The sequence below is a fragment of the Cetorhinus maximus genome, chromosome 23 (assembly GCF_964194155.1).
Source record: "Cetorhinus maximus chromosome 23, sCetMax3.hap1.1, whole genome shotgun sequence".
In the NCBI taxonomy this organism is placed as follows: Eukaryota; Metazoa; Chordata; class Chondrichthyes; order Lamniformes; family Cetorhinidae; genus Cetorhinus; species Cetorhinus maximus.
The window spans coordinates 60,038,236-60,047,108 of record NC_135901.1 but is presented as its reverse complement, the minus strand read 5'-3'; the positions used below and the strand labels follow the sequence as shown (position 1 = coordinate 60,047,108).

At 44.1% G+C, this 8,873-nt stretch overlaps 2 protein-coding genes across 4 annotated transcripts in view; one reads left to right on the top strand and one right to left on the bottom strand.

The window, feature by feature from the left end:
* Positions 1-8,873, top strand: part of LOC144698328 (uncharacterized) — a 694,970-nt gene that overhangs the window by 582,493 nt on the left and 103,604 nt on the right. The window lies entirely within an intron of this gene.
* The window catches only part of LOC144698345 (uncharacterized), a 44,139-nt gene continuing 40,963 nt past the window's right edge, over positions 5,698-8,873 (bottom strand). The window contains exon 2 of the transcript XR_013580501.1: positions 5,698-5,737. The gene's annotated coding sequence lies outside the window, so the exon portion shown is untranslated. The remainder of the gene's footprint in view (positions 5,738-8,873) is intronic.

The window sequence follows — 8,873 nt, the reverse complement described above, 5'->3', positions numbered from 1 at the left end:
TGAAGTGCACTGCACATTAAATGGCAGACAGCCAAGACAGATCCCACAGATTTCTCAGCAACCCACCCAGATGTCAGTGTTCACTGTGAGTCACACAATCTCGTGAAAACTCCATCTCCCTCACAAGGGTCTCCACTTTCAAGAATCTAGCCTCTCACATCCCTCAAAGCTGCTCTGACTCAGATTGCCTCAACAACTGCACACCTCCCAATGGTTCAATCTCTTCTCCTGAGCCCGCACTGCCTGTCCCACTCTGGACACGTGCTGGAACTCCCAGGGAATGCTGGAACTCCTAGTCCTCAGTCTCCAGCCAGAAAACATCACAGAGAGACAGGTAAGTTCACGTTTCTTAACATTGCTGTAACTTTAATTTTGATAGTCAGATAGTGATTGTTTGTACAGATTCCTCCAGTTCTGTCACTGTGTGGGACCAAATTCCTCAAGTATCATCTAGAAATCTGTAATAACATAATGGTAGCTTGGAACATTCTTTGAAAACACTCTCTTCCCATTCCCCCACACATTTATATATTAACATGGGGGGAGGGGCAGGGGTGTGCAAATTTTTTGCTATATCTTTAATTTGAAGATTATATTCTCCATCTGAATTCAAAGTTGTTTTTTGTTAGTCCCAGATATAATAATCAGATTATGACTTTGCCTGGTCTATGAGATTGTGGAAATTTATTCAAGATGTTTTGGATGACTGGAATCCCTCTGTTTCTATGTTGCTTTCCAAACTCTCAATTTCCATTGTGAAGAGTGTGCTGTCGGAAGGGTGCGGTGAGGGATTTTTCTGAGCGGTAAGTATCCTTAATGTAATTGGGCTAATATTGAGCTGGGGTGGGGGTGTTCAAAAAAGAATCAGTGTGTTCTGCCATTCTGTATGATTCACTGCCACAACCTGTAATGATTGAAATTTGGAGGATTTCTCATGATACCATCAGGTGTCCAGGTGCTTATGTATTTTGTAAAATGTCCTTGGTTGCGGCTGCTGTCCCTTTAGGTATTCCATCTGTTTTCGATTCATGTAGTTGGAATCTTTAAGCTCTGTTAGTCTGTCCTTAACTTCTTTTTGTCTCTGTTGATACATGGACTTAGTTCACTTGGTGCAGTAATCTGTCTTGTTGAGTTGTCTATTTGCTTCAATAAGGTTTTGTTGTCTGTCCATATCTATGTTACTGCCTTTGTCTGCTGGTTTTATGGCAATATCTGTATTGACTTTTAATTCTCTGATCGCTTGGCTTTCTCTCCTCATGAGGTTTTGTTTACCGTTTACATCAGGGATTCTCTCGATTCCTGAGTTGCTTCGATGAAGTCAGATATTTCAGTGTTCATTTCATTCTCTGGAGGAATCCAATCTGATCTGTGCGATGAAGGTGGCCTATCTGAAACTGAGTAATCAGAAAAGTCGTCTTGTGTGATTTTTCTATGGAATTTCTCTCAGTCTGTCTGGCTTTGTGCGTTATGTTATTTCACACTGCTAAAAAATGTAGCCTCTGTTTCGGAACTTATCTGGTATTATTGTGGGTTTAAATGATTTGGCAATGTGAATGATTGTTTGATTCACATTAAGGCACTCCTTTTCTATGGCTTGGACACTTTCTGGTTTGAATATTTCATTCACCCAGTGATTACAGAGTAAAGATTGGTTTTGTGTGGTTAAGTTTCCAGAATCTGTTTTTCTGGCTTGTACTAGGGTGTCTTGTGATTGTTCAAATCCCCTCTTTCTTGGGTAGGTCTCCACCCGGGTGTTGTGGTTGGTGAGCTGGACGATCCATATTGGCATTTGCATTTCTCTGTCACCCTGTACCCGGAGTCTTGACCCACACAGGACCAGTTTGTTGTTTGTGTTTCTCTGTCACCCTGTATCTGGAGTCTTGACCCACACAGGACCAGTTTGTTGTTTGTGTTTCTCTGTCACTCTGTACCCGGAGTCTTGACCCACACAGGACCAGTTTGTTGTTAATGTTTCTCTGTCACCCTGTACCCAGAGTCTTGACCCACACAGGACCAGTTTGTTGTTTGTGTTTCTCTGTCACTCTGTACCCAGAGTCTTGACCAACACAAGACCAGTTTGTTGTTAATGTTTCTCTGTCACCCTGTATCCAGAGTCTTGACCCACTCAGGACCAGTTTGTTGTTTGTGTTTCTCTGTCACTCTGTACCCGGAGTCTTGACCCACATAGGACCAGTTTGTTGTTTGTGTTTCTCTGTCACCCTGTACCCGGAGTCTTGACCCACACAGGACCAGTTTGTTGTTTGTGTTTCTCTGTCACTCTGTACCTGGAGTCTTGACCCACACACGACCAGTTCGTTGTTGGTGTCGGGGTCTTCATGGCCTCGCACGGCTTATTTTTGCTTTTCCAGGGATCAAAACCATGAGACACGAACTCTTCGCCAGTCCCATTGTGGTCTGTGAGAGGGTAAACTCCTCACCAGTCCCTTGTTGGGGGTCTGCTGTTTGGGATTAATCACTTTTGGGTGACGTGTTATGTCCAGCGACCTCGTGGATCCCATTGAGACACCCGGGGCGGTGCCATCAGAACCTCGTCCTTGTGGCTGGGGTGGATTTCCTGCAAGATGAGGGACTCCATGGTTTGGACCAAGCTCACGGCTGGTCCGACATGCATTTCCCACATTACAGAGGGACTACACTTCAAAAAGACTTCACTGGCTGTAAAGCACTTTGGAACATCCTGAAGCTATGAATGGTGCTATATAAATGCACATCTTCCATTAAAAAAGGAGAGAAGGACCAAGGCCAGAAAAGTCCTTAACAGAACATCAATCAGTCTCCTCTGTTCTTAGAGAAATCATGGACTCGAGCACTGTGTATTTGACACTAAGCTGATTTATTTAACCTTTATCCAGAATATTAAACTCCAGCCCAGTTACTGGGATTATTAACATCAGCAAAAACAAACCCCAACTGTCAGAATGAACATGGTTCAGTCCTAGATGTGATTAACAGCAGAATCCAACCCCTGCAGTCACTTGTAAATACACTGGTGTGTCTGCAGGGTGGATGAATGACTGAATCCCTTCCCACACACGGAGCAGGTGAATGGCCTCTCTCCAGTGTGAACTCGCTGGTGTTTCAGCCGGAGGGATGGGTGAATGAATCCCATCCCACACATGGAACACGTGAATGGCCTTTCTCCAGTGTGAACTCGCTGGTGTGTCAGCAAATCCACTTTGCTTTTATAGCTTTTCACACAGTCAGAACATCTAAAAGGTCTCTTTTCAGAGTGAACACGCTGATGTGAAGTGAGCTGGGTTAGCTGAGTGAATCCCTTCCCACACTTGGAGCAGGTGAATGGTTTCTCCCCAGTGTGAATTCTCTGGTGTATCAACAGAATCTTTCTGCTTTTAAAGCAATTTTCACAGTCAGAACATTTAAAAGGTCTCTTGTCAGAGTGAACAAGTTGATGTGAAGTGAGGGTACTTAACTGAGTGAATCCCTTCCCACACTTGGAGCAGGTGAACGGCCTCTCTCCAGTGTGAACTCTCTGGTGTCGCAGCAGGTTGGATAACTGAGCGAATCCCTTCCCACAGTCAAAGCAGGTGAATGGCCTCTCCCCAGTGTGAACTCGCTGGTGTATGAGCAGATTCTTTTTGCTTTTAAAGCTCTGCTCACAGTCACAACATTTAAAAGGTCTCATATCTGAATGAACAAGTTGGTGTGAAGTGAGGTTCGTTAGTCGAGCGAATCCCTTCCCACAATCACAACAGATAAACGGTCTCTCCCCAGTGTGAATGCGTCGATGAGTTTCCAGCTCAGAGGGGGATCTGAATCTCTTCCCACAATCCCCGCAGTTCCACGGTTTCTCCATGGTGTCGATGTTCCTGTGCCTCTCCAGGTTGGATAATCAGTTGAATTCTTGTCCACACACAGTACACTTGCACAGTTTCTCCCTGCTGTGCATGGTGAAATCTTTGTTTCAGGTGGTGTAACAGGTTAAAGCTCCTTCTGCAGTCAGTTCACTGGAACACACTCACTGTGTGTGTCTCGGTGCTTTTCCAGTCACATTGATGTTTCAAATCTTTACCCACAGACGGAACAGACAAATATATCTCCTTTCACAGTCAATGTCCAATGATATTTAAGTCTTAATGAATCGAGTGACGCGGTCAGATCTTGATGTGATGTTTGGTTTGAGTTTCCCGTCTGCAAATCATCTCCCTCTTCTCCCCTGTAATAGGAGTTTACAAAAACCATCACTGTAAGTACAGGATAGAAATTCAAAACAGACAATTCAAGTTTCTTTGGGACATTCTTTCCCCAAACATGTGGTCCAATCAAACTAAAAGAAGCTCAAATCAGCAACAAAATCCCAATAAAAGCAAAGGGTACCTTCAGAACTGAAGCAGAATGTTTTTTTCCAGTGTCTACGAGACACTCTGTACCCTGAGGTGCCCACTGGATGTGGGAAGTATCAAGCGTACCGATGGACACCGCATGTTCCCTCTCCAGGGACACCCGGGCACGGACAAGACCATGGAAGAGAGATTGGCAGCCAGTGTGACCACCCCCATGTGTGTCACCCATCCTGGATCTACAAATTCATGTTTCAACCTGGCCCATGAACAGTTTCAGGAGAAGATTCTCTGACTTACCCACTCCCCCTCCGCACTGGTCAGACAAAGATTCGGAGAATGGGACAGCAGTGTCACCAAAGGTTGAGGATCATCCCTTTCAGGTAACTATACAGGGGCTGCAACCTCTCGCTCTGAATATATACAAGGCCCGTGAAATTCTCTCCGCTTCAAACATCACCTGTCGCCTGAAAGTGGGTAAAGCTGCTGAAAAACCTATTGTCCAGTTTAGGTATTATCCCGGGCACTTGGACCCGGTTGGGAACAGACACGCTGAAGCCCCGCCCACTGTGGCGTCATCAAGCCCTGCGCCCATGCGCCCTGCTCCCCTCTGAAACAAGATGGCGGCCGTTAATCTGCGTCTAGTCTCGGTTAAAAGCCCCGGAGCTGCAAACCCAGGACCTGCAGGTCTCTGCTCGGGGTTTTAGGCCTTCACCAGGTGTTTAAAAACCTTCCCGACCAGCCGCCGGCTCCATTGCTCCCGTCGCGTATCTACAACCTCACCGGTTACAGAGGAGACCGAAGAACTTCTCACCCCATCGCTATCACTGACACTGCGCATGCTTCAAACACTGTCCGGCACCGCTCGCTAGCGGCCTGGATAGGTCACATTCACCATCGCGGAGAATGCTGGGAAAAAGCTTTGCCATTGCCTGCCTAATGAGAAATGGTCATTTTGTGCTACGATGTAGTGATTGGGGCAGTAAATTAAAATTTGGGGCACTCAATAAAATTAGCAATCAAATTATGCAGTAACCTGAATGTATAGATCACCTATGCACCCAAAAGAAGGGCGGTGGGAATTGTCCATTTAAGTGCCATTGATACTTAATGAGGAGGACATTATTCTCTGTGTCTTGACTGAACATTAACATGCAAAGGGAGAAATGAATGACCTTTAAACACCTCGTCCACTTGGCACAGAACTGTCTGAAACTCATATTAGAAACCACATGAAACAAAATAATGACTAATATTAAACTATTTACAAAATAATTTAAAAATATATACATATTGGGGTGCGGTGGCATCGTGCTGATGTCACTAAACCAGTAATCTAGAAGGCCAGCGAATACTCTAGGGACTTTGGTTCACGTCCCACCACAGCAGCTGGTTCAATTTAAATTCAATTAATAAATCTGGAATTTAAAGCTAGCCTCAGTAAGGGTGACAATGAAACCATTGTCGGTTATCACTTTAAAAAACAAATCTGGTTCACTAATGCCTTTTAGAGAAGGGAATCTGCCATCCTTACATGGCCTACATGTGACTCCAGATCCACCAAAATGTGTTTGACTCTGAATGGCCCTCTGAAGTGATGTAGCAAGCCACTTGCTTCAAGGGCAGTTGGGGATGGGCAGCAAATGCTGGCCTTGCCCAAATGCCATGAAAGAAAGTTTTTAACACCCGCGCCACTGAATGGCTACAAATTCAGAAGGAAGTGAAGACATAAAGTCCAGAAAATATGCAAGACAATGGTTCCTCTTCCAAGGAAAACAAACCCAACTTCACTTAACCTAATTGAAGTTCCTCATCTCTCGTGAATCTTTTCTGCACACTCTCTAATGAATCACATTCTTCCTGTGGTGAGGTGCTCAGAATTGGACCCAATCCTGTGCCTGGTGCCAAGCCAATGTTTTATTGAAGTTTATTCTAACTTGGTTGTTTTTATACTTAATTCCTCTATTCATAAAGCCCATGATTCTGTGTGATTTATTCACTGCTTTCTCAGCCTGCCCTGTTACCTTCAATGATTTCTGCACATAAAGCCCCAGGTTCAACTGCTCCTGCACCATTTTACACTTGTATCCTTTATTTTCTATTGTCTCTCCTCGTTCTTTCTCACAAAATGAATCACTTCATACCTCTCTGAATTAAATTTTATTTGCAACTTGTCTGCCCATTCCACCATCTTCTCTATGTCCTCTTAAAGTTTCTCACTATCCTCCTCACTGTGAACACAACTTGAAAATTTGGTTTCGTTTTCAAATTTTGAAATTTTGCCCTGCAGACACAAGTCTAGGTCATTAACATATATCAAGAAATCAGTGGTCTTAACACTGATTCCTTGTGATACCACTGTCTACTTTTCCTCAATCTGAAAAAACAATCATTTTCCATGCCTGTTGTTTCCTGCCGCTCAGCCAATGCTGCCTCTGCCCCATGGTCTTTAACTTTATTGACAAGCTTGTTACTTGGTACTGTATCAAATGCCTTTTAGAAATTCATGTGCACATCAATTGTGTTACCCTCATCAACATTCTCTGTTGCCTCATCAATAAAACTCAAGCAATTTAGTTCAACACGATTTGTCCTGAACCAATCCATGCTGGCTTTAATTAACCCACAATTGTACAAATAACTTAATTTTGGCCTGAATTGCTGCTTCCAAATGCTTTCCCACGTCGAGGTGAAACTGACTGATCTGTCAGTGCTGGGGTGATCCTTCCATTTAAGATTAGTAAGGATTTAATATTAGTGAGAGGAAGTGTGAGGAAAAAGCGAGAAGTGATGAAATTGTAACAACATTTGAAGATACTGATAAATAGCTAAATAATTAATCAGATTTCAAGACAAAGTACTGATAAAAAATCATTAAATATGATTAAATGAATTGAATTATTAATAAGTGTCAGTCAGAGTGCTTGGAATGGAGAAACGAACAGTACTGAATGCTTAAACTATGAAATGAAAACATTAAAAACTTGAAACACTCAGCAGGTCTGGAAGAGTCTCTGGAGAGAGAAACAGAATTGACGTTTCAGGTCTGAGAGCAAGTGAAAGCGGGGAGGTGGGAAGAACAGAAGGAAAGGTCTCTGAAAGGCTGCAGGGCGAGAGAGATTAGGTTTCATGATGCTGGGTCAAAGGGAGTGGTAATGGGACAAGTGAAAACACAAAAGATGTGTCGATATGAGGCGTGAATGGCACCATCACAACCGTCTGATTGCAAAGTAAAGAAAATAAGAGAAATGAGAAAGGAAAACAAGGACGCAAAGAAACAAGAAACAAAATGGGGGCAGAGATTATGATAGAAAATTGTTGAACTCAATTTTGATTCTCCAAGTCTGTAAAGTGCCTCCTTTTGATCTGGTAATGAACTGTTACATTTGTACCCATGCGCAGTTCAGATGAAAGGTCACAGAGTTGTCACATTAACTCTGTTTCTCTGTCCACAGATGCAAATCTGCTGAGGATTTCCAGCATTCTCAGTTTCATGACGGGATTGTAGACTGTGAGAGTTTGTAAAGGTAGAGATTGTCCCAAATTAATTTGTCACATCGACAACAAATGTCTGGGCCTCATGACACTCCAGTCTCAATACTTTACTTTATATTTGGGTCTGGGGGGAGAATGTTCACTATTTTATATTCAGTCTAGGGGGAGAACGTTCACTGTTTTATATTCGGGTCCTGTGAGCATCAAAAGAAGAAGCTTGAGGACAGTAACTGCATTTTTGGTCTGACTTAATACAAAATAAACTATCCTGGTGTGAGGAGCAAGCATTATCAGATTTGCTGCAGTCATTGAAAGCGAGTTTGAAGCTAAATCCTGCAATTCTGTAAATTTAAACTACAAGCAGAAAGCTGCTGATGGTTAAAGGGCCCGGGGTGGAGGTGGGAGGAGGTGTCCGGAAGAAATCTGGCACACACTGCACAGGGTGAGCAGGGGAAAGGGAAGGAATTACTTGGTTAAACAGGGTGCCAGAGACAATAGCAGAAGGTGGGAATCACTGGGAATGGAGCAGCGGAATAGACACATCAGAGAATCATAGAATATTGCAGCACAAAAGGGGGCCACTCGGTTGGTCGTGTCTGTGTTAGCCCCCTGAAGGAACAATTTACCTAATGTCACGTCCCTGCCTTTGCCCCGTATCCCTGCAATTAAACAAGATTAAACAAGTCTTAAACAAAACTTGTATGAAACAAGATGTTTACGCAACGAGGGAGCAGAAAGAAAGAAAAGCAACTTGTTGACATGGTGAATGGGGGTGGGGGGGTGAGTTGGGGAGGGGATGTGCAGGATAATGTACCTGTGCAGGTTAGTGAGGATCCCCAAAGTCCATCAGCCATCTGCATACAGTGTTTATAGGGCCCTGGGGGAGGGGAGGAAGAGTCCATTTTGGACACAGCACAGGGCGGGAGGTCACCCCTCCGCCACTCCCCTGGTGACACAAACGACTCACCTTGGACTGTCCCACACCTGGGCCGGGTGGGGTCATAGTGCAGGAAGCTGCAAGCTGATAGGTTGAGCTGTGAACTGGGCGGAGTTGGGGAT